Raw genomic sequence first — 26,958 nt, 5'->3', positions numbered from 1 at the left:
TGTTCCTCCTGCAGAATGTGGGAGGTAAGTGTCGACAAGAGTGTCCCTGCTGACTGCATCTGCGGGAAGTGCACCCAACTCCAGCTCCTCGAGAACCGCGTTTGGGAACTGGAGCTGGAGCTGGATGAACTTCGGATCATTCGGGAGATGGAGGTGGCTATTGAGAGGAGTTATGGGGAGGTAGTCTCACCTCAGGTAAAAGAAGTAGGTAGATGGGTTACCGTCAGGGGAAGGAGAGGGAACCAGCAGGCAGTGCAGGGATCCCCTGTGGCCGTTTCCCTCAACAACAGGTATACCGTTTTGGATACTGTTGCGGGGGACGACTTACCAGGGGTAAGCAATGGGGTACAGATATCTGGCACAGAGTCTGTCCCTGTTGCTCAGAAGGGAAGGGGGAAGAGGAGCAGAGCATTAGTCATTGGGGACTCCATAGTTAGGGGAACAGATAGGAGGTTCTGTGGGAACGAGAGAGACTCACGGTTGGTATGTTGCCTCCCAGGTGCCAGGGTTCGTGATGTCTCGGATCGTGTTTTTGGGATCCTTAAGGGGAAGGGGGAGCAGCCCCAAGTCCTGGTCCACATAGGCACCAACGACATGGGTAGGAGGAGAGAAGGGGATTTAAGACAGAAATTCAGGGAGTTAGGGTGGAAGCTTAGAGCGAGAACAAACAGAGTTGTTATCTCTGGGTTGTTGCCCGTGCCACGTGATAGCGAAGCGATAGCGAGGGAGAGAGAGAAGTTGAACACGTGGCTGCATGGATGCTGCAGGAGGGAGGGTTTTGGTTTCCTGGATAATTGGGGCTCTTTCTGGGGTAAGTGGGACCTCTACAAACAGGATGGTCTTCCCCTGAACCAGAGGGGTACCAATATCCTGGGGGGGGGGGGGGGGGGAGATTTGCGAGTGCTCTTCGGGGGGGTTTAAAGTAATTCAGCAGGGGAATGGGAACCGAAATTGTAGTGCCAGTGTACAGGATGTTGAGAGTAGTGAGGTCAGGGATATGGTTAAAAGGACGCAAGTGGGCACTGGCAAGCAAGAACCTGGTTTAAAGTGTGTCTGCTTCAACACCAGGAGCATCCGGAATAAGGTGGGTGAGCTTGCAGCATGGGTTGGTACCTGGGATCTCGATGTTGTGGCTATTTCGGAGACATGGGTAGAGCAGGGGCAGGAATGGATGTTGCAGGTTCCGGGATTTAGATGTTTCAGTAAGAACAGAGAAGATGGTAAAAGAGGGGGAGGTGTGGCCTTGTTAATCAACGAGAGTATTACAGCGACAGAAAGGACGTTTGAGGACTCGTCTACTGAGGTAGTATGGGCCGAGGTTAGAAACAGGAGAGGTGAGGTTACCCTGTTGGGAGTCTTTAATAGACCTCCAAACTGTTCCAGAAGATGGAGAGGAAAGGATAGCGATGATGATTCTCGACAGGGGCGAGAGTAACAGGGTAGTTGTTATGGGGGACTTTAACTTTCCAAATATTGACTTGAAATACTATAGTTCGAGTACTTTAGATGGGTCAGTTTTTGTCCAGTGTGTGCAGGAGGGTTTTCTGACACAGTATGTAGACAGGCCATCCAGGGGCGATGCCACGTTGGATTTGGTACTGGGTAATGAACCCGGCCAGATGTTAGATTTAGATGTAGGTGAGCACTTTGGTGATCATGATCACAATTCGGTTAGGTTTACCTTAGCGATGGGCAGGGATACCGCAGGGCAAGAATTATAGCTGGGGGAAAGGAAATTATGAAGCGATCAGGCAAGATTTAGGATGCATAGGATGGGGAATGAAACTGCAGGGGATGGGAACAATCGAAATGTGGAGGTTATTCAAGGAGCCGCCACTGCGTGTCCTCGATAAGTATGTACCTGTGAGGCAGGGAGGAAGTTGTCGAGCGAGGGAGCCGTGGTTTACTAAGGAAGTTGAAGCGCTTGTCAAGAGGAAGAAGAAGGCTTATGTTCGGATGAGACGTGAAGGCTCAGCTAGGCCGCTTTAGAGCTTCAAACTTGCCAGGAAGGATCTAAAGGGAGAGATAAGAAGAGCAAGGGGAGGACACGAGAAGTCATTGGCGGATAGGATCAGGGAAAACCCTAAAGCTTTCTATAGGTATATCAGGAATAAAAGAATGACTGGAGTTAGATTAGGGCCAATCAAAAACAGGAGTGGGAAGTTGTGTGTGGAATCAGAGGAGATAGGGGAAGTGTTAAATGAATATTTTGCGTCAGTATTTACAGTAGAGAAAGAAAATGTTGTTGAGGAGAATACTGAGATTCAGGCTACTAGGCTAGATGGGATTGAGGTTCACAAGGAGGAGGTGTTAGCAATTTTGGAAAGTGTGAAAATAGATAAGTCCCCTGGGCCAGATGGGATTTATCCTCGGATTCTCTGGGAAGCTGGGGAGGAGATTGCAGAGCCTTTGTCCTTGAGTTTTATGACGTCATTGTCGACAGGAAAAGTGCCGGAAGACTGGAGGATAGCAAATGTTGTCCCCTTGTTCAAGAAGAGGAGTAGAGACAGTCCTGGTAATTATAGACTTGTGAGCCTTACTTCGGTTGTGGGTAAAATGTTGGAAAAGGTTATAAGAGACAGGATTTGTAATCATCTTGAAAAGAATAATTTCATTAGCGATAGTGAGCACGGTTTTGTGAAGGGTAGGTCGTGCCTCACAAACCTTATTGAGTTTTTCGAGAAGGTGACCAAACAGGTGGATGAGGGTAAAGCAGTGGATGTGGTGCATATGGATTTCAGTAAGGCGTTTGATCAGTTTCCCAACGGTAGGCTATTGCAGAAAATACGGAAGTATGGGGTTGAAAGTGATTTAGAGCTTTGGATCAGAAATTGGCGAGCTGAAAGAAGACAGAGGGTGGTGGTTGATGGCAAATGTTCATCCTGGAGTTTAGTTACTAGTGGTGTACCGCAAGGATCTGTTTTGGGGCCACTGCTGTTTGTGATTTTTATAAATGACCTGGAAGAGGGTGTAGAAGGGTGGGTTAGTTAATTTGCAGGTGACACTAATGTCGGTGGAGTTGTGGATAGTGTCGAAGGATGTTGTCGGGTACAGAGGGACATAGATAGGCTGCAGAGCTGGGCTGAGAGATAGCAAATGGAGTTTAATGCGGAAAAGTGCGAGGTGATTGACTTTGGAAGGAGTAACAGGAATGCAGAGTACTGGGCTAATGGGAAGATTCTCGGTAGTGTAGATGAACAGAGAGATCTTGGTGTCCAGGTACATAAATCCCGGAAGGTTGCTACCTAGGTTAATAGGGCTGTTAAGAAGGTATATGGTGTGTTTGCTTTTATTCGTAAGTGGATCGAGTTTCGGAGCCACGAGGTCATGCTGCAGCTGCACAAATCTATGGTGAGACCGCACCTGGAGTATTGCGTGCAGTTCTGGTCACCGCATTATAGGAAGGATGTGGAAGCTATGGAAAGGGTGCAGAGGAGATTTACTAGGATGTTGCCTGGTTTGGAGGGAAGGTCTAACGAGGAAAGGCTGAGGGACTTGAGGTTGTTTTCGTTGGAGAGAAGGAGGAGGAGAGGTGACTTAATAGAGACATATAAGATAATCAGAGGGTTAGATAGGGTGGACAGTGAGCGTCTTTTTCCTCGGATGGTGATGGAAAACACGAGGGGACATAGCTTCAAGTTGAGGGGTGATAGATATAGGACAGATGTGAGAGGTAGTTTCTTTACTCAGAGAGTAGTAAGGGCGTGGAATGCCCTGCCTGCAGCATGAGTAGATTCGACAACTTTAAGGGCATTTAAGTGGTCATTGGATAGACATATGGATGAAAATGGAATAGTGTAGGTCAGATGGTTTCACAGGTCGGCACAACATCGAGTGCCGAAGGGCCTGTACTGCGCTGTAAGGTTCTAATTCTAATTCTAACCTCTCAGTACTGAAACTGAGAGTGCAGCTCTCCATCAGTTTTGACTCAACAACAATGCAGCGATCCTTCAGATCTGACCATCCGACAGTGCAGCACTCACTCAGTACAGACCCTCTGAGATTGCAGCTTTCCCTCAGTACTGACTCAACAACAATTAGCCATTCCCTCAGTACTTGCCATCTTGCAGTGCAGCGCTCCCACAGAACTGAAACTCTGAGAGTGCAGCGTTCCCTCAGTATTGACTCAACAACAATGCAGCACTCCGTCAGTGCTGACATTCTGAGAGTGCAGCATTCCCTCAGTACTGACCAGCTGAAGTGCAGCATTTCCTCAGTACTGACCATCTGACACCGCAGCATTCACACAGTACTGGCACTCTGAGAGTGCAGCATTCCCTCACTACTGATTCTCCAGCAGTGCAGCTCTCCCTCATCACCAACTTTCTGACAGTGCAGCTCTCCCTCACTACTGATCCTCAGAAAGTGCAGCACTCCCTCAGTACGGATCCTCTGACAGTGCAGCACACTCTCAGTACTGACCCTCCACAAATATGGCACACCCTCAGTACTGACCTGCCAATAGTATGATATTCCCTCAGCACTGAACATCTAACAGTGCAGCACTCCCTCAGTAATGATCCTCCGACTTTGCAGCAATCCCTCAGTACTGACCCTCCACCAGTATGGCACTCCCTCAGTATTGACCCTCCAACAGCATGGAACACCCTCAGTACTGACCCTTCAACAGTGCAGCTCTCCCTCAGTACTGACCACCCAAATATCGCACTGCCTCAGAACGGACCCTCTGACAATACAGCACCACCTCAGTACTGACCATCCGACCGAATGGCACTCCCTCAGTACTGACCCTCCGACAGAATGTCTGCCCCTCAGTACTAACCCTCCGACAGTGCGGCACACCCTCACGACTGACACTCGAACAGGGTAGCACTCCCTCAGTACTGACTCTCCAAATACGCAGCACTCCCACAATACGTATCCTCCGACAGTGCAGCACTGCCTCAGACCTGAACCTCCGACAGTGCGGCACACCCTCAGTACTGTTCCTGCCACTGTCCAGCAGTCCCTCAGTGTTGACCCTCCACCTGTATGGCCAACCAATAGTACTGACCCTCCAACAGTATGGCACTCCCTCAGTGCTGACCCTCCGATGGTATGGCACTCCCTCAGTGCTGACTGTCTGACGGTGCAGCATCCATCAATACTGAGTGCAGCGCTCCCTCAGTACTGACTCCACAACAATGCAGCGCTCCCTCAGTACTGATCCTCTGATGGAAGGCAATCCCGCATCACCAAGTTTCTGACAGTGCAGCGCTCCCTCAGTACTGACCCTCCAAAAGTGCAGCACTCCCTCAGTAATGACACGACAGCAGAATGGCACTCCCTCAGTGCTTACAGTCCACTAGTATGATACTGCCTCAGTAATGACCCTCCATCAGTATGACACTACCACAGTAACTGACTCTCTGACAGTATGGCACTCCCTCAGTACTGAACCTCCGACTGTGCAGCACTCCCTCAGTGCTGACCTTTCATCATTGTGGCACTTCCTCTAACTTTTCTATCGACAGTATGGCACTCCCTCAGTACAGACTCTCCGAAAGTATGGCACTCCCTCAGTACTGTTCCTTCACTGGACAGCAGTCCCTCAGTACTGACCCTCCACCGGCATGGCCAACCAATTTTACGGAGCCTCCATCAGTCTCGCACTCCCTCAGTACTGACACTCCAACAGCATGGCACTCCCCATGTACTGACCAACCAACAGTGCAGCTCTCCCTCACTACGGACTCTCCAACAGTATGGCACTCCCTCAGTACTGGCCCTCCGACAGTGTGGCACTCCCTCAGTGCTGACCATCTGACAGTGCAGCATTCGTCCATACTGACACTCTGAGAGTGCAGCGCACCCTCATGACTGACTCAACAACAATGCAGCGCCCCCTCAGTACTATTCCTCCGACGGTAGGCAATCCCTCATCACCAAGTTTCTGACAGTGCAGCACTCCCTCTTTACTGTTCCTCTGACAGCGCAGCACTCCCTCAGCACTGACTCAACAACAATGCATCGCTCCTTCAGAACTGACCATCCGAGAGTGCAGCACTCCCTCTCTGAACTGACCCCCTGACAGTGCAGCACTCTCTCTGTACTCTAACAGTGTGGCACTCCCTTACTAACTCTCCAAGAGTGCAGCACTCCCTCAGTACTGCGCCTCCGACAGTATTGCACTCCCTCAGTACTGACCCTCCGACATTGTAGCAGTCACTCAGTACTGACCCTCCAACAGTGCGTCACTCCTTCAGTTCTGACCTTTTGACAGTGCGGCACTCCTTCAGTAAAGACCCGCCAAAAGAGCAGCACTCCCTCAGTTCTGACCCTCCGACAGTATGGCATTCCCTCAGTACTGATCCTCCTGCAGTGCGGCACTCCCTCATTACCAACTTTCTGACAGTGCAGCACTCCCTCAGTACTGACCCTCCAACAGTATGGCTCCACAGTACTGACCCGCCGACAGTGCGGCACTCCCTCTTCTTCAACTTCATGACAGTGCAGCACTCCATCAGTACTGACTTTCTAACAGTGTGGCACTCTCTCAGCACTGACCCCCTGACTACAGCACACTCTCTGGACTGTCCTTCTAACAGTGTGGCACTCCCTTCGTACTAACGCACCAAGAGTGAAGCACTCCCTCAGTACGGTGCCTCTGACTGTATGGCTCCTGCAGTACTGACTCTCCGACAGTGCGCAACTCCCTCAGTTTTTACCCTTCTGCATTTTGGCACTCTCTCAGTACTGATCCTCCGACAGTTTTGTCCTTCCACTGCACTGAACCTCCGACAGTGAGGCACTGCCTCAGTAATTATCCTCCAACTGCATGGCACTGCCTCAGTACAGAGCCTCTGTCAGTGTGGCACAGCCTCAGTACTGATCCTCCAACAGTGCGGCTGTCCCTCAGTACCGACCCTCCGGTAGTGCAGCACTCCCTTAGTACCGACTTTCAAACAGTTCAACACTCCCTCAGTACTGACCCTCCAAAATAGCAGCAGCTTATTCGGGAACAGAGAGTGTGAGCGAGTGAGCAGCTGGGAAGGTCAGTTTCAGCTTAAACTTAATTCCCTTTTGTTTGCGGCGGACCAAGAGGTTGCGTGTTAAGTAAAACCCTGTATATTTGGGCCGTTTTAAATGACTTACCTTTCATTGCTTCAGCTTATTCCGGAGCAGAGAGTACAACCGAGTGAGCCGCTGGGAAGGTCAGTTTCAGCTGAAACTTAATTTTCTTTTGTTTTCGGCGGACCAAGGAGCTGCTAGGTAAGTAAAACGCTATATATTTGGGCCGTTTAAAGTAACTTACCTTTCATTGCAGCAGCTTATTCGGGAGCAGAGTGTGCGAGCGAGTGAGCAGCTGGGAAGATCAGTTTCAGCTTAAACTTAATTCCATTTTGCTTTCGGCGGACCAAGGGGCTGCTGGGTAAGTAAAACCCTATATATTTGGGCCTTTTCTGAACCCGAGAAACTGCGCGGCTAGTGTCTCCCACCCGCCCTCCTCCTCAAACCAAAAAAAAAGGACTCGGTGGTGTGTAGATAAGGTAAGGCCTTTTCTACTTTTGTTTTATCGTGCGATTGGTAAAAACTTTTCGTTCTGTTTTAATTTTTTCTAAGTTTCAGACTAAGTTAAGCTTAAGATTAAAAATGGCAGGAGATCTCAGACCCGTGTTATGCTCCTCTTGCTCAATGTGGGAGCTCAGGGACACGGCTGATGTCCCTGACTCCTTCACGTTCAGGAAGTGTGTCCAGCTGCAGCTCTTGTTAGACCGCATGACGGCTCTGGAGCTGCGGATCGACTCACTTTGGAGCATCCGCGATGGTGAGGAGGTCGTGGATAGCACGTTTAGCGAATTGGTCACACCGCAGATTAGGATTGCTGTGGGAGAAAGGGAATGGGTGACCAAAAGTCAGAGAAAGAGCAGGAAGGCAGCACAGGCGTCCCCTGTGGTCATCTCCCTCCACAACAGGTATACCGTTTTGGATATTGTTGAGGGAGATGGCTCACCAGAGGAAGCAGCAGTAGCCAGGTTCCTGGCACCGTGGCTGGCTCTGCTGTTCAGAAGGGCGGCAAAAATAGTGGAAGGGCTATCGTCATAGGGGATTCGATTGTAAGGGGAGTAGATAGGCGGTTCTGTGGTCGAAAACGACACTCCCGAATGGGATGTTGCCTCCCAGGTGCACGGGTCAGGGATGTTTCAGATCGGCTGCAGAACATTCTGAAGGGGGAGGGTGAACAGCCAGTTGTTGTTGTGCACATAGGCGCCAATGATATAGGTAAAAAACGGAATGAGGTCCTACAAGCAGAATTTCGGGAGTCAGGAGCCAAGTTAAAAAGTAGGACCTCAGAGGTAGTAATCTCAGGATTGCTACCAGTGCCACGTGATAGTCAGAGTGGAAATGAAAGAATAGTCAGGATGAATGCATGGCTTGAGAGATGGTGCAGGAGGGAGGGGTTCAGATTTTTGGGACATTGGGACCTGTTCTGTGGGAGGTGGGACGATTACAAATTGGACGGTCTACACCTGGGCCGGACTGGAACCAATGTCCTTGGGGGTGCATTTGCTAACGCTGTTGGGGAGGGTTTAAACTAATGTGGCAGGGGGTTGAGAACCAAATGAGGAGGTCAGTGGACAGTAAGGAGGTAGTAACTAAAGCCTGTAAGGAACTAGATAATGAAGTCAGCGTGACTAAGGTAAAGAGTAGGCAGGGAGCAGATGATGAAAGCAAAGGGACTGGTGGTCTGAGGTGCATTTGTTTTAATGCAAGAAGTGTAGTAGGTTAGGCGGATGAACTTAGGGCTTGGATTAGTACCTGGGAGTATGATGTTATTGCTATTACTGAGAATTGGTTAAGGGAAGGGATGATTGGCAACTCAATATTCCAGGATATCGATGCTTCAGGCGGGATAGAGAGGGAGGTAAAAGGGATGGAGGAGTTGCATTACTGGTCAAAGAGGATATCACAGCAGTGCTGCAGAAAGGCACTATGGAGGATCCGAGCTGTGAGGCAATATGGGCAGAACTCAGAAATAGGAGGGGTGCGGGAACAATGTTGGGGCTGTACGACAGGCCTCCCAACAGCGAGCGTGAGATAGAGGTGCAAATATGTAAACAGATTATGGAAAGATGTAGGAGCAACAGGGTGGTGGTGATAGGAGATTTTAATTTTCCCAACATTGACTGGGATTGACTGAGTGTTAGAGGTCTAGATGGAGCAGAATTTGTAAGGAGCATCCAGGAGGGTTTTCTAGGGCAGTATGTAAATAGTACAACTCGGGAAGGGGCCATACTGGACCTGGTGTTGGGGAATGAGCCCGGCCAGGTGGTTGAAGTTTCAGTAGGGGACTACTTTGGGAATAGTGATCACAATTTCGTAAGTTTTAGAATACTCATGGACAAAGACAAGAGTGGTCCTAAAGGAAGAGTGCTAAATTGGGGCAAGGCCAACTATACCAAAATTCGGCAGGAGCTGGGGAATGCAGATCGGGAGCAGCTGTTTGAAGGTAAATCCACATTTGATATGTGGGAGGCTTTCAAAGAGAGGTTGATCAGCGTGCAGGAGAGACATGTTCCTGTGTAAATGAGGGATAGAAATGGCAAGATTAGGGAACCATGGATGACAGGTGAAATTGTGAGACTCGCTCAGAGGGAAAAGGAAACATACATAAGGTCTAGGTGGCTAAAGAAAGACGAAGCTGTGGAAGTATATCGGGAATGTTGGACCAATCTGAAACGAGGTATTAAGAGGGCTAAAAGTGGTCATGAAATATCTTGAGCAAACAGGGTTAAGGAAAACCCCAAAGCCTTTTATTCATATAAGGAGCAAGAAGGTAACTAGAGAAAGGATTGGCCCACTCAAGGACAGAGGAATAAAGTTATGCGTGGAGTCAGAGAAAATGGGTGAGATTCTAAACGAGTACTTTGCATTGGTATTCATCGAGGAGAGGGACATGACGGATGTTGAGGTTAGGGACAGATGTTTGATTACTCTAGGTCAAGTCGGCATAAGGAGGGAGCAAGCTTTGGGTATTCTAAAAGGAATTAAGGTGGACAAGTCCCCAGGTCCGGATGGGATCTATCCCAGGTTACTGAGAGAACGAGAGAGGAAATAGCTGGGGCCTTAACAGATATCTTTGCAGCATCCTTAAACACGGGTGAGGTCCCGGAGGACAGGAGAATTGTTAATGTTGTCCCCTTGTTTAAGAAGGGTAGCAGGGATAATCCAGGTAATTATTGACCGGTGAGCCGGACGTCAGTGGTAGGGAAGCTGCTGGAGAAGATACTGAGGGATAGGATCTATTCCCATTTGGAAGAAAATGGGCTTATCAGTGATAGGCAACATGGTTTTGTGCAGGGAAGGTCATGTCTTACTAACTTAATAGAATTCTTTGAGGAAGTGACAAAGTTGATTGATGAGGGAAGGGCTGTAGATGTCATATACGTGGACTTCAGTAAGGCGTTTGATAAGGGTCCCCATGGTAGGCTGATGGAGAAAGTGAAGTCGCATGGGATCCAGGGTGTCCTGGCTAGATGGATAAAGAACTGGCTGGGCAACAGGAGACAGAGAGTAGCAGTGGAAGGGAGTTTCTCAAAATGGAGACGTGTGACCAGTGGTGTTCCACAGGGATCTGTGCTGGGACCACTGTTGTTTTTGATATACATAAATGATTTGGAGGAAAGTATAGGTGGTCTGATCAGCAAGTTTGCAGACGACACTATGATTGGTGATGTAGCAGATAGTGAAGGGGACTGTCAGAGAATACAGCAGAATATAGATAGATTGGAGAGTTGGGCAGAGAAATGGCAGATTGAGTTCAATCAGGGTAAATGCGAGGTGATGCATTTTGGAAGATCCAATTCAAGAGTGAACTGTACAGTAAATGGAAAAGTCCTGGGGAAAATTGATGTCCAGAGAGATTTGGGTGTTCAGGTCCATTGTTCCCTGAAGGTGGCAACGCAGGTCAATAGAGTGGTCAAGAAGGCAAACGGCATGCTTTCCTTCATCGAACGGGATATTGAGTGCAAGATTTGGCAGGTAATGTTACAGTTGTATAGGACTTTGGTTCGGCCACATTTGGAATACTGCGTGCAGTTCTGGTCGCCACATTACCAAAAGGATGTGGATGCTTTAGAGAGGGTGCAGAGGAGGTTCACCAGGATGTTGCCTGGTATGGCGGGCGCTCGCTATGAAGAGAGGTTGAGTACATTAGGATTATTTTCATTGGAAAGGCGGAGGTTGCGGGGGGACCTAATTGAGGTGTGCAAAATCATGAGGTGTAGACAGGGTGGATAGCAAGAAGCTTTCTCCCAGAGTAGGGGATTCAAATACACGGGGTCACGAGTTCAAAGTGAAAGGGGTAAAATTTAGGGGGGATATGCGTGGAAAGTTCTTTACACAGAGGGTGGTGGGTGCATGGAACGCTTTGCCAGCAGAGGTGGTAAATGCGAACACGATAGCGTCTTTTAAGATGTATCTAGACAGAGACATGAATGGGCAGGAAGAAAAGAGATACAGACGCTCAGAAAATAGGCGACATGTTTAGGTAGAGGATCTGGATCGGCGCAGGCTTGGAGGGCCGAAGGGCCTGTTCCTGTGCTGTAATTTTCTTTGTTCTTTGTTTTTTTTTCTAAAACGGCAGCACTTTCTCAGTACAGACCCTCCACATGTACGGCACTCCCTCAGTCCTGACCATCAAACAGTGTGGCACTCCCTCAGTACTGAGCCTCCGACAGCATGGCATTCCCTCTTTACAGACCCTCCGACAGTTTGGCACTCCCTGAGTGCAGAGCCTCTGTAAGTGCGGCACAGCCTCAGTACTGATCCTCCAACAGTGCGGCTGTCCCTCAGTACCTACCCTCCGACAGTGCGGCACTCCCTCAGTACTGACCCTCCGACAGTATTGCACTCCCTCAGTTCTGAAACGCCGAGAGTATGGCACTCCGTCAGTACTGATCCTCTGGCAGTGCAGCATTCCATCAGTACTGACACTCTGAGAGTGCAGCCCATCACAGTACTGACCCTCTGACATTGCAGCCCTCCCTCATTATTGACTCAACAACAATGCAGCAGTCCCTCAGTACCTACCATCTGACAGAACAGCATCCCTCAATACTGACAATCTGAGAGTGCAGCGCTCCCTCAGTACTGACTCAGCAACAATGCAGCGCTTTTTCAGAACTGACCATCTGAAAGTGCAGCGCTCCTTCAGTGCTGACTCGACAACAATTCAGCACTCCCTCAATACTGATCCTGTGACAGTGCATCACACCCTCAGTCCTGACTCAACAACAATTCAGCAGTCCCTCAGTACCTGCCATCTGACAGAGAAGCATGCCTCAATACTGACAATCTGAGAGTGCAGCGCTCCCTCAGTAGTGACTCAGGAACACTGCAGCGCTTTTTCAGAACTGACCAACAGAAGGTGCAGCGCTCCCTCAGTTCTGACTCGACAACAATGCAGCACTCCCTCAGTACTGACACACTGACAGTGCAGCACTCCCTCAGCACTGACATTCTGAGGCTGCAGCACTCCCTCATTTCTGACCCTGTGACAGTGCAGCACTCACTCAGTGCTGAGAATGCAGCGCTCCCTCAGTACTGACTCAACAACAATGCAGCACTCCCTCATTACCGACGCTTTGACAGTGCTGCATTCCCTCAGTGCAGACTCAACAACAATGCAGCTCTCCCTCAGTACTGACCTTCTGAAAGTTCAGAACTACCTCAGTACTGACGATCCAAAAATGCAGCACTCCCTCAGATCCAGCCCTCCGACAGTCCAGCACTTCCTCAGTATTGACCCTCTGACAGTGCAGCACTCCCGCAGAGCTGACCCTCCGACAGTATGGCACTCCCTCAGTTATGACCCTGTGACAGTATGGACCTCCCTTGGTACTGACCCTTGGACTCTGAGAATGCCGCAATCCCTCAGTACTGACTCAATAACAATGCAGCGGCTACTCAGCACTGACCCTCTGAACTTATGGCACTCCCTCAACACCGAGAATCTGTCAGTGCAGCAATTCCTCAGTCTTGACCCTCCGACAGTATGGCATTCCCTCTTTACTGACCCTCCGACAGTTTTGCACTCCCTGAGAACAGAGCCTCTGGAAGTGCAGCACAGCCTCAGTACTGATCCTCCAACAGTGCGGCTGTCTCTCAGTACCTACCCTACGACAGTATGGCACTCACTCAGTACTGACATTCCGACATTGCGGCACTCCCTCAGTACTGACCCTCCGACAGTATTGCACTCCCTCAGTTCTAACAGTCCAAGAGTATGGCACTCCCTCAGTACTGATCCTCTGGCAGTGCAGCATTCCATCAGTACTGACACTCTGAGAGTGCAGCCCATCTCAGTACTGACACTCTGACAATATGGAACTCCCTCGGGACTGACCCTTGGACTCTGAGAATGCCGCAATCCCTCAGTACCGACTCAACAACAATGCAGCGGCTCCTCAGTACTGAGCCTCCACAGTCTGGCATTCAGTCAGAACTGACCCTCCAACAGCACGGCACTCCCTCAGTACGGACCCTGCGACAGTATGGTACTACCTCTGTACTGACCCTCCGACATTCAGGCACTCCCTCTGTACTAAACCCCCAACAGTGCAGCACTCCCCAGTACTGTGCCTCCGACAGCATTGCACCCCTCAGTACCGACCCTCTGACAGTATGGCACTCTCTCAGTACTGACCCTCCGACACAACAGCACTCCCTCAGTAGTTACCATTCAACAGTGCAGTAGTCCCTCAGTACTGGTCCTCTGACAGTGCCGCGCTCCCACAGTTCTGATGCTCTGGCAGGGCAGCATTCCCTCAGTACTGACACTCTGGTAGTGCAGCACTCCTTCAGTATTGACCCTCTGACAGTGCAGCGCTCCATCAGTACTGACTCAGAAACAATGCTGCAGTCCTTCAGCACTTACGCTCTGACAGAGCAGCATCCCTCAATACTGGCACTACGAGAGTGCAGCGCGCCCTCGGTACTGACTCAGCAACAAGACAACGCTCCTTCAGAACTGACCATCTGACAGTGCAGCACTCCCTCAGAACTGAGCCTCCGACAGTATGGCACTCCCTCAGTACTGACCCTCCGACAGTGCGGCACTCCCTTCGTACTGACTCTCCGACAGTGCAACACTCAATCAGTACCGACCTTCTGACAGTGCAACACTCGCTCAGTACTGACCCTCTAACAGTGCAGCAGTCACTCACTAATGATCCTCCGACAGTGCAGCACTCTCTCAGTCGTGACAATCTGAGGGTGCAGCATTATCTCAGGACAGAATTAACAACAATGTGGCACTCCCGGAGTACAGACCCTCCGACTGTGCAGCACTTCCTCAGTACTGACCGTCCTACAGTATGGCACTCCATCAGTGCAGACCGTCCGACAGTGTGGCACTCCCTCAATACAGAACTTCCAACAGTATGGCTCTCCCTCAGTACTGACCAACTGAGAGTGCAGCACTCCCTCAGTACTGAACATTTAACAGTGCAGCACTCGCTCACTACTGACCCTCCGACATTGCGGCACTCCCTCAGGAGTGACGGTCCGGCATGATGGCACTCCCTCAGTACTGACCCTCCAACAGTGCGGCACTCTCTCAGTACTGACACAAGAACAATGCAGCAATCTCTCAGGACTGACCATCTGACAGTGCAGCAGTCCCTCAGTACTGGCGCTCCAAAAGTGCAGCACTCCCTCAGTACTGACCCTCCGACAGTATGGCACACCCTCAGGAGTGACGGTCCGACATGATGGCACTCCCTCAGTACTGACCCTCCAACAGTGCGGCACTCTCTCAGTACTGACACAACAACAATGCAGCACTCTCTCAGGACTGACCATCTGACAGTGCAGCAGTCCCTCAGTACTGGCGCTCCAAACGTGCAACACTCCCTCAGTACCTGCCCTCCGACAGTATGGCCCTCCTGCCGTACGTACCCTCCGCCAGTATGGCAGTTCCTCAGTCCTGATCCTCCGAAACTGTGGCACTCCCTCACCACCACCGTTCTGACAGTTTGACACTGCCTCAGTACTGACCATCCGACATTGCAGCACGCCCTCAGTAGTGACCCTTCAAAAGTGGAGCACTCCCTCAGTACTGATCCTCTGGCAGTGCAGCATTCCCTCAGTGCTGACACTCTGAGAGTGCAGCAGCCCCTCAGTATTGACCCTCTGACAATGCAGCGCTCCCTCTGTACTAATTCAACAACAATGCAGCGCTCCCTCCAAACCGACCCTTTGACAGTGCAGCATACCACAATACTGACACTCTGAAAGTGAAGCGCTCCCTCAGTAATGACTCAACTACAATGCAGTGCTCCTTCAGAACTGACCCTATGACAGTGCTGCACTCCCTCAGTACTGACTCTCTGAGAGTGCAGCGCTCCCTCAGTGCTGACTCAACAACAATGCAGCACTCCCACAGGACTGACCCTCTGACAGTGCAGCACTCACTCAGTACAGACTCAACAACAATGCAGCACTCACTCTGTACTGACCATCTGACAGTGCAGCAGTCCCTCAGTACGAGCGCACCAAAAGTGCAGCACTCCCTCTGTACTTACCCTCCGACAGTAAGGCATACCCTCAATACTGACCCTCCGACAGCACAGCCCTCCCTCAGTATTGATCGTCCGACAGTGGAGCTCTCCCTCAGTACTGACCCTCCGACAGGGCAGCACTCCCTCAGTACTGATCCTCCGACAGTGCAGCTCTACCTCCGCACTGACACTCCACCAGTATGGTACTCACTCAGTACTGACCCTCCAAAAGTATGGCATTCCTTCAGTATCGAGCCTCCGCCAGCATGGCACTCCCTCAGTACTGTCCCTCAAACAGTGCAGCTCTCACTCAGTACTGATCCTGCGACATAGCAGGACTCCCTCAGTACTGACCTTCCACCAGTATAGCCCTCCCTCAGTACCGAAACGCAAATAGTTCGGCACTCCCTCAGTACTGAGCCTCCAATAGTATGGCAATCAATCATTACTGATCCTCCAACAGTATGGCACTCCCTCAGTACTCAACCTCCAACACTGCAGCACTCCCTCATTACTGATCCTCCAACAGTATGGCACTCCCTCAGTACTCAACCTCCAACACTGCAGCACTCCCTCATTACTGACTCTCCAACAGTATGGCACTCCCTCAGTACTCAACCCCCAACACTGCAGCACTCCCTCATTACTGACTCTCCAACAGTATGGCACTCCCTAAGTACTGACCTGCCATTAGTGCAGCACTCCCTCAGTACTGCCCATCCGACAATATTGCACTCCCTCAGCACTGACCTTCTGACAGTATGGCACTCCCTCAGTACTGACCCTCCGACAGTCTGGCACTTCCTCAGTACTGACACTCCAACAGTATGACACTCCCTCTGTCCAGACCTTCCGACTGTGCGGCACTGTCTCAGTACTGACGCTCTGACTGTGTAGCATTCCCTCAGTACTGACACTCTGACAGTGCAGCTCTCCCTCTGTACTGATACCACAACATTGCAGCGCTCCCTCAGCATTGACCCTCAGACAGTGCAACTTACCTCAATACTTACACTCTGAGAGCGAAGCGCTCCCTCAGTAATGACTCAACAACAATGCAGTGCTCCTTCAGAACTGACCCACTGTCAGTGCAGCACTCCCTCAGTATTGACGCTCTGACAGTACAGCACTCACACAGTACAAACTCTCTGAGGGTGCAGCACTCCCTCAGTACTGACTCAACAACAATGCAGCATTCTCTCAGTACTGATCATCTGACAGTGCAGCAGTCCCTCAGTACTGGTGCGCCAGAAATTCAGTACTCCCTCAGTACTGACCCTGCGACAGTATAGATCTCCCGCCGAAATGTCCATCCGACAGTATGGTACTCCCTCAGTACTGACCCTGCGACAGTATGGTACTCCCTCAGTACTGACCCTCCGACAGTATAGCACTCCCTCAGCACTGACCATCCGACATTGCAGCCTTCAGTAGTGACCTTTCAAAAGTGAAACACTCCATCAGTACTGATCATCTGACAGATGAGCACTCCCACAGTACTTATCCTCTGGTAGTGCAGCACTCCCTCAGTACAGACCCTCGGACAGTGCAGCGCTCCCTCTGTACTGACTCAACATCAATGCAGCGCTCCCTCAGTACTGATCCTCTGAGTGCCGCATACCTCAATACTGACACTCTGAGAGTGAAGCGCTCGCTCAGTAATGGCTCAACAACAATGCAGTGCTCCTTCAGAAGTGAACCACTGACAGTGCAGCACTCCCTCAGTACTGACTCTCTGTGAGTGCAGCACTCCCTCAATACAGACACTCTGAGGGTGCAACATTCCCTCAGTACTGACTCAAGAACAGTGCAGCACTCCCTCTGTACTGAATATCTGACAGTGCAGCGCTCCCTCAGTACTGACACTCTGGGAGTGCAGAGCTCCCTCAGTACTGACCCTCTGACCGCGGAGCACTCCCTCACTAATGGACGTCTGACAGTGCACCACAGGGCGGCACAGTGGCGCAGTGGTTAGCACCGCAGCCTCATATCTCCTGCGACCAGGGTTCAATTCTGTGCACTACCCGTGTGGAGGATGAAAAATCTCCCTGTGTCTGCGTGGGTTTCCTCCGGGTGCTCCAGTTTCCTCCCACATGCCAAAGTCTTGCAGTTTGATAGGTAAATTGGCCATTAACAATTGCCCCTAGTATAGGTAGGTGGTAGGGGAAGATAGGGACAGGTGGGGATGTGTTTGAAATATGGAATTAGAGTAGGATTAGTATAAATGGGTGGTTGTTGGTCCGCACCGACTTGGTGCCAAAAGGCCTGTTTCAGTGCTGTAACTCGAATCTAATATAATCTAATTCCCTCAGTACTAACAATCTGAGAGTGCAGCATTTTCTCAGTACTGGCAAAACAACAACGCAGCGCCCCCTCAGTTCTGACCATCTGACAGTGCAGCGCTCCCTCAGTACTGACTCAACAACAATATATTGCCCCCTCAGTACTGACCCTCCGACAGTATGGTACTCCCGCAGTACTGACCCTCCGACAGTCTGGCACTCCCTCAGTACAGACTATCAGACACTGCAGCACGCCTTCAGCAGTGAACCTTCAAAAGTGAAGCACTCCATCAGTACTGATCCTCGGACAGTGCAGCGCTCCCTCTGTACTGACTCAACAACAATGCAGCGCTCCCTTAGTACTGACCAACCGACGGTATGGCACTCCCTCAGTACTGACCCTCCGACAGTATGGCACTTCCTCAGTACGAATGTTCCGAAAGTGCGGCACTCCCTCATCACCAACTTTCTGACAGTGCGGCACTACCTTAGTACTGACCTTCTGAAGGTTGGCACTCCCTCAGGACTGACCCTCCGACAGCATGGCATTTCCTCTGTACTGACCATCCGACAGTCCAGCACTCCCTCTGTACCACCTTTCTGACAGTGCAACACTCCCTCAGTACTCAACCTCTGACAGTGCAGCAGTCCCTCAGGACTGACCCTCCGAAAGTATGTCATTCCCTCATTACTGACTCTCCGACAGTATGGCACTCACTCAGTACTGACCCTCCGACAGTGCGGCACACCCTCAGTACTGACACTCTTACAGTATGGCAATCCCTCAATACTGACCCTGCGACAGTATGGCTCTCCCTCATTACTGATGCTCTAACAGTGCGGCACTCCCTCAGTACTGACCGCCCGACAGTATGACACACCCTCAGTACCAATACTGTTACAGTATGGCAATGTCTCAGCACTGAACCTCCTACACTGCGGCACTCCCTCAGTACTGAATCTCCGTCATTGGGGCACTGCCTCAGTACTGAACCTCTGACAGTGCAGCACTCCCTCAGTGCTGGCACTCTGAGAGGGCAACGCTCCCTCGGTACTGACTGAACAAAAATGAGGCGCTCCCACAGTACTGAACATCTGACAGTGCAGCCCTCCATCAGTAGTAACGCTCCAAAGTTGCAGCATTTCCTCAGTGCGGAACCTCTGACTGTGCGTCACTCCCTCATCACCAACTTTCTGACAGTTCAGCACTCCCACAGAACTGGCCCTCTGACAGTATGGCACTCCATCAGTAATGACCCTCCGACAGTGCGGTACACCCTCAGTACTGACACTCCGACAGTATGGCAGTCTCTCATTACCTACCCTCCAATATTTTGGCACTCTCTTACCACTGGCCTTCCGACATTTTGAGACTCACTCTGTACCGGCCATCCGAAAGTGCTGCTCTCCCTCAGTCCTAACCCTCTGCCACTATGACACTAACTCAGTACTTACCCTCCGACAGTACGGCACTCCCTCACTACTGACCCTCCGACAGTATGGCACTCCCTCAGTATTGGCGCTCCGACATTATGGCACTCCTTCAGTATTGAATATCCGACAGCGCTTCACTCACTCAGTTCTGACCCTCCGACAGCTTGGCACTCAATCAGTAATGACCATCCAACAGTATGGCACACGTTAGGGTTAGGGTTAGGGTTAGGGTTAGGGTTAGGGGTTTTCACAGTGGATCAGGATCCTGCCAGGTGTGAAGGGGTTTTCTCAGTGTATCACGATCCTGCCAGGTGTGTATGGGGCTTTCACAGTATATCAGGATTCTGCCAGGTGTGTATGGGGTTTCACAGATTTTCAGGATGCTGCCAGGTGTGTATGGGGGTTTCACAGTTTATCAGGATGCTGCCAGGTGTGTATGGGGTTTTCACAGTGTATCAGGATCCTGCCAGGTGTGTATGGGGTTTTCACAGTTTAACAGGATCCGGCCAAGTGTGTATGGGTGTTTCATAGTTTATCAGGATCCTGCCAGGTGTGTATGGGGGTTTCATAGTTCATCAGGATCCTGCCAGGTGTGTATGGGGTTTTCACTGTGTATCAGGATCCTGCCAGGTGTGTATGGGGTTTTCACAGTGGATCAGGATCCTGCCAGGTGTGGATGGGGTTTTCAAATTTTGTCAGGATCCTGCCAGGTGTGTATGGGGTTTTCACAGTGGATCAGGATCCTGCCAGGTGTTTATGGGGTTTCACAGTGTATCAGGATCCTGCCAGGTGTGCATGGGATTTTCACAGTGGAAGAGGATCCTGCCAGGTGTGTCTGGGGTTTTCACATTTTATCAGGATCCTGCCAGGTGTGTATGGGGGTCTCACAGTATATCAGGAACATGCCAGGTGTGTATGGGGTTTCACAGATTTTCAGGATGCTGCCAGGTGTGTATGGGGGTTTCACAGTTTATCAGGATGCTGCCAGGTGTGTATGGGGTTTTCACAGTGTATCAGGATCGTGCCAGGTGTGTATTGGGTTTTCACAGTTTAACAGGATCCGGCCAAGTGTGTATGGGTGTTTCATAGTTTATCAGGATCCTGCCAGGTGTGTATGGGGGTTTCATAGTTCATCAGGATCCTGCCAGGTGTGTATGGGGTTTTCACTGTGTATCAGGATCCTGCCAGGTGTGTATGGGGTTTTCACAGTGGATCAGGATCCTGCCAGGTGTGGATGGGGTTTTCAAATTTTGTCAGGATCCTGCCAGGTGTGTATGGGGTTTTCACAGTGGATCAGGATCCTGCCAGGTGTTTATGGGGTTTCACAGTGTATCAGGATCCTGCCAGGTGTGCATGGGATTTTCACAGTGGAAGAGGATCCTGCCAGGTGTGTCTGGGGTTTTCACATTTTATCAGGATCCTGCCAGGTGTGTATGGGGGTCTCACAGTATATCAGGGACATGCCAGGTGTGTATGGGGTTTCACAGTGTATCAGGATCCTGCCAGGCGTGTATTTGGGTTTTCACAGTGGATCAAGATCCTGCCAGGTGTGTCTGGGGTTTTCACAGTTTATCAGGATCCTGCCAGGTGTGTATGGGGTTTTCAAAGTTTATCAGGATTCTGCCAGGTGTGTATGGGGGTTTCATCGTTTTTGAGGATCCTGCCAGGTGTGTTTGGGGTTTTCGCAGCTTATCAGGATCCTGCCAGGTGTTTATGTGGTTTTCACAGTGTATCAGGATCCTGCCAGGTATGTATGGGGGTTTCACAGTGTATCAGGATCCTGCCAGGTGCGTATGGGGTTTTCGCAGTGTGTCAGGATCCTGCCAGGTGTGTATGGGGGTTCCACAGTGTACCAGGATCCTGCCAGGTGTGTATTTGCGTTTCACAGTGTATCAGTATCCTGCCAGGTGTCTATGGGGTTTTCACAGTGGATCAGGATCCTGCCAGGTGTGCATGGGGGTTTCACAGTTGATCAGGATCCTGCCAGGTGTGTATGGGGTTTTCACAGTGTATCAGGATCCTGCCAGGTGTGTTTGGGGGTTTCACAGTGGATCAATGTCCTGCCAGGTGTGTATGGGGTTTTCACAGTGTATCAGGATCCTGCCAGGTGTGTATACGGGTTTCATAATTTATCAGGATCCTGCCAGGTGTGTATGGGGTATTCACAGTGTATCAGGATCCTGCCAGGTGTGTATGGGGGTTTCATAGTTTATCAGGATCCTGCCAGGTGTGTTTGGGGGTTTCATAGTTTATCAGGAGAGTGCCAGGTTAGTATGGGTTTTTCACAGTGTATCAGGATCCTGCCAGGTGTGTATGGGGTTTCCACAGTGGATCAGGATCCTGCCAGGTGTGTATGTGGTTTTCACAGTGTATCAGTATCCTGCCAGGTGTGTACGGGGTTTTCACGGTGGATCAGGATCCTGCCAGGTGTGTATGGGGTTTTCACAGTTTAGCAGGATCCTGCCAGGTGTGTATGGGGTTTTCACAGTTTATCAGGATCCTGCCAGGTGTGTATGGGGGTTTCATCGTTTTTAAGGATCCTGCCAGGTGTGTTTGGGGTTTTCGCAGCTTATCAGGATCCTGCCAGGTGTGTATTTGGTTTTCACAGTGTATCAGGATCCTGCCAGGTATGTATGGGGGTTTCACAGTGTATCAGGATCCTGCCAGGTGCGTATGGGGTTTTCACAGTGTGTCAGGATCCTGCCAGGTGTGTATGGGGGTTCCACAGTTTATCAGGATCCTGCCAGGTGTGTATTTGGGTTTCACAGTGTATCAGTATCCTGCCAGGTGTCTATGGGGTTTTCACAGTGGATCAGGATCCTGCCAGGTGTGCATGGGGGTTTCACAGTTGATCAGGATACTGCCAGGTGTGTTTGGGGGTTTCACAGTGGATCAATGTCCTGCCAGGTGTGTATGGGGTTTTCACAGTGTATCAGGATCCTGCCAGGTGTGTATACGGGTTTCATAGTTTATCAGGATCCTGCCAGGTGTGTATGGGGTTTTCACAGTGTATCAGGATCCTGCCAGGTGTGTATGGGGGTTTCATAGTTTATCAGGATCCTGCCAGGTGTGTTTGGGGGTTTCATAGTTTATCAGGGAAGTGCCAGGTTAGTATGGGTTTTTCACAGTGTTTCAGGATCCTGCCAGGTGTGTATGGGGTTTTCACAGTGGATCAGGATCCTGCCAGGTGTGTATGGGGTTTTCACAGTGTATCAGGATCCTGCCAGGTGTGTACGGGGTTTTCACGGTGGATCAGGATCCTGCCAGGTGTGTATGGGGTTTTCACAGTTTAGCAGGATCCTGCCAGGTGTGTATGGGGGTTTCACAGTTTATCAGGATCCTGCCAGTTGTGTATGGGGGTTTCACAGTGTATCACGGTCCTGCCAGGTGAGTATGGGGGTTTCACAGTTTATCAGGATCCTGCCAGGTGTGGATGGGGTTTTCACAGTTTATCAGGATCCTGCCAGGTTTGTATGGGGATTTCACTGTTTATCAGGATCCTGCTAGGTGTGTATGGGGTTTCACAGTTTATCAGGATCCTGCCAGGTGTGCATGGGGGTTTCACAGTTTATCAGGATCCTGCCAGGTGTGTATGGGGTTCTCACAGTTTATCAGGATCCTGCCAGGTGTGTCTGGGGTTTTCACAGTGTATCAGGATCCTGCCAGGTGTGTTTGGGGGTTTCACAGTGGATCAATGTCCTGCCAGGTGTGTATGGGGTTTTCACAGTGTATCAGGATCCTGCCAGGTGTGTATACGGGTTTCATAGTTTATCAGGATCCTGCCAGGTGTGTATGGGGTTTTCACAGTGTATCAGGATCCTGCCAGGTGTGTATGGGGGTTTCATAGTTTATCAGGATCCTGCCAGGTGTGCTTGGGGGTTTCATAGTTTATCAGGAAAGTGCCAGGTTAGTATGGGTTTTTCACAGTGTATCAGGATCCTGCCAGGTGTGTATGGGGTTTTCACAGTGTATCAGGATCCTGCCAGGTGTGTATGGGGTTTTCACAGTGTATCAGGATCCTGCCAGGTGTGTACGGGGTTTTCACGGTGGATCAGGATCCTGCCAGGTGTGTATGGGGTTTTCACAGTTTAGCAGGATCCTGCCAGGTGTGTATGGGGGTTTCACAGTTTATCAGGATCCTGCCAGTTGTGTATGGGGGTTTCACAGTGTATCAGGGTCCTGCCAGGTGAGTATGGGGGTTTCACAGTTTATCAGGATCCTGCCAGGTGTGGATGGGGTTTTCACAGTTTATCAGGATCCTGCCAGGTTTGTATGGGGATTTCACTGTTTATCAGGATCCTGCTAGGTGTGTATGGGTTTTCACAGTTTATCAGGATCCTGCCAGGTGTGCATGGGGGTTTCACAGTTTATCAGGATCCTGCCAGGTGTGTATGGGGTTCTCACAGTTTATCAGGATCCTGCCAGGTGTGTCTGGCGTTTTCACAGTTTATCAGGATCCTGCCAGGTGTGTATGGGTGTTTCATAGTTTATCAGGATCCTGCCAGGTGTGTATGGGGTTTTCACAGTGTATAAGGATACTGCCAGGTGTGTATGGGGTTTTCACAGTGGATCAGGATGCTGCCAGGTGTGTATGGGGTTTTCACAGTTTATCAGGATCCTGCCAGGTGTGTATGGGGGTATCATATTTTATCAGGAAACTGCCAGCTGTGTATGAAGGTTTCATAGTTTATCAGGATCCTGCCAGGTGTGTATGGGGTTTTCACAGTGTATCAGGATCCTGCCAGGTGTGTATGGGGGTTTCATAGTTTATCAGGATTCTGCCAGGTGTGTATGGGGGTTTCATAGTTTATCAGGATCCTGCCAGGTGTGTATGGGGTTTTCGCAGTCTATCAGGATCCTGCCAGGTGTGTATGGGGTTTTCACAGTGGATCAGGATCCTGCCAGGTGTGTATGGGTTTTTCACAGTTTCGCAGGATCCTGCCAGGTGTGTATGGGGGTTTCACAGTTTATCAGGATCCTGCCAGGTGTGCATGGGGTTTTCACAGTGTATCAGGGTCCTGCCCGGTGTGTATACGGGTTTCATAGATTATCAGGATCCTGCCAGGTGTGTATGGGGTTTTCACAGTGTATCAGGATCCTGCCAGTTATGTATGGGGGTTTCATAGTTTATCAAGATTCTGCCAGGTGTGTATGGGGGTTTCATAGTGTATCAGGATCCTGCCAGGTGTGTATGGGGTTTTCACAGTGTATCAGGATCCTGCCAGGTGTGTATGGGGTTTGCACAGTGGATCAGGGTCCTGCCAGGTGTGTATGGGGTTTTCACAGTGTATCAGGATAATGCCAGGTGTGTATGTGGTTTTCACAGTGGATCAGGATCCTGCCAGGTGTGTATGGGATTTTCACAGTTTAGCAGGATCCTGCCAGGTGTGTATGGGGTTTTCACAGTTTGTCAGGATCCTGCCAGGTGTGTATGGGGGTTTCTCAGTTTATCAGGATCCTGCCAGGTGTGCATGGGGTTTTCAGAGTGTATCAGTGTCCTGCCCGGTGTGTATACGGGTTTCATAGTTTATCAGGATCCTGCCAGGTGTGTATGGGGTTTTCACAGTGCATCAGGTTCCTGCCTGTTGAGTATGGGGTTTTCATAGATTATCAGGATCCTGCAAGGTCTGTATGGGGGTTTCACAGTTTATCAGGATCCTGCCAGGTGTGTATGGGGATTCACAGTGTATCAGGATCCTGCCAGGTGTGTATTTGGGTTTTCACAGTGGATCAGGATCCTGCCAGGTGTGTCTGGGGTTTTCACAGTTTATCAGGATCCTGCCAGGTGTGTATGGGGGTTTCATCGTTTTTGAGGATCCTGCCAGGTGTGTTTGGGGTTTTCGCAGCTTATCAGGATCCTGCCAGGTGTGTATGTGGTTTTCACAGTGTATCAGGATCCTGCCAGGTATGTATGGGGGTTTCACAGTGTATCAGGATCCTGCCAGGTGCGTATGGGGTTTTCACAGTGTGTCAGGATCCTGCCAGGTGTGTATGGGGGTTCCACAGTGTATCAGGATCCTGCCAGGTGTGTATTTGCGTTTCACAGTGTAAAGTATCCTGCCAGGTATCTATGGGGTTTTCACAGTGGATCAGGATCCTGCCAGGTGTGCATGGGGGTTTCACAGTTGATCAGGATCCTGCCAGGTGTGTATGGGGTTTTCACAGTGTATCAGGATCCTGCCAGGTGTGTTTGGGGGTTTCACAGTGGATCAATGTCCTGCCAGGTGTGCATGGGGTTTTCACAGTGTATCAGGATCCTGCCAGGTGTGTATACGGGTTTCATAGTATATCAGGATCCTGCCAGGTGTGTATGGGGTTTTCACAGTGTATCAGGATCCTGCCAGGTGTGTATGGGGGTTTCACTGTTTATCAGGATCCTGCCAGGTGTGGATGGGGTTTTCACAGTTTATCAGGATCCTGCCAGGTTTGTATGGGGATTTCACTGTTTATCAGGATCCTGCTAGGTGTGTATGGGTTTTCACAGTTTATCAGGATCCTGCCAGGTGTGCATGGGGGTTTCACAGTTTATCAGGATCCTGCCAGGTGTGTATGGGGTTCTCACAGTTTATCAGGATCCTGCCAGGTGTGTCTGGCGTTTTCACAGTTTATCAGGATCCTGCCAGGTGTGTATGGGGGTTTCATAGTTTATCAGGATCCTGCCAGGTGTGTATGGGGTTTTTACAGTGTATAAGGATACTGCCAGGTGTGTATGGGGTTTTCACAGTGGATCAGGATGCTGCCAGGTGTGTATGGGGTTTTCACAGTTTATCAGGATCCTGCCAGGTGTGTATGGGGGTATCATATTTTATCAGGAAACTGCCAGCTGTGTATGAAGGTTTCATAGTTTATCAGGATCCTGCCAGGTGTGTATGGGGTTTTCACAGTGTATCAGGATCCTGCCAGGTGTGTATGGGGGTTTCATAGTTTATCAGGATTCTGCCAGGTGTGTATGGGGGTTTCATAGTTTATCAGGATCCTGCCAGGTGTGTATGGGGTTTTCGCAGTCTATCAGGATCCTGCCAGGTGTGTATGGGGTTTTCACAGTGGATCAGGATCCTGCCAGGTGTGTATGGGTTTTTCACAGTTTCGCAGGATCCTGCCAGGTGTGTATGGGGGTTTCACAGTTTATCAGGATCCTGCCAGGTGTGCATGGGGTTTTCACAGTGTATCAGGGTCCTGCCCGGTGTGTATACGGGTTTCATAGATTATCAGGATCCTGCCAGGTGTGTATGGGGTTTTCACAGTGTATCAGGATCCTGCCAGTTATGTATGGGGGTTTCATAGTTTATCAAGATTCTGCCAGGTGTGTATGGGGGTTTCATAGTGTATCAGGATCCTGCCAGGTGTGTATGGGGTTTTCACAGTGTATCAGGATCCTGCCAGGTGTGTATGGGGTTTGCACAGTGGATCAGGGTCCTGCCAGGTGTGTATGGGGTTTTCACAGTGTATCAGGATCATGCCAGGTGTGTATGGGGTTTTCACAGTGGATCAGGATCCTGCCAGGTGTGTATGGGATTTTCACAGTTTAGCAGGATCCTGCCAGGTGTGTATGGGGTTTTCACAGTTTGTCAGGATCCTGCCAGGTGTGTATGGGGGTTTCTCAGTTTATCAGGATCCTGCCAGGTGTGCATGGGGTTTTCACAGTGTATCAGGGTCCTGCCCGGTGTGTATACGGGTTTCATAGTTTATCAGGATCCTGCCAGGTGTGTATGGGGTTTTCACAGTGCATCAGGTTCCTG

The sequence above is a fragment of the Heterodontus francisci genome, unplaced genomic scaffold, assembly GCF_036365525.1.
Source record: "Heterodontus francisci isolate sHetFra1 unplaced genomic scaffold, sHetFra1.hap1 HAP1_SCAFFOLD_49_1, whole genome shotgun sequence".
Classification (NCBI taxonomy): Eukaryota; Metazoa; Chordata; class Chondrichthyes; order Heterodontiformes; family Heterodontidae; genus Heterodontus; species Heterodontus francisci.
This window is presented reverse-complemented; position numbering follows the sequence as displayed.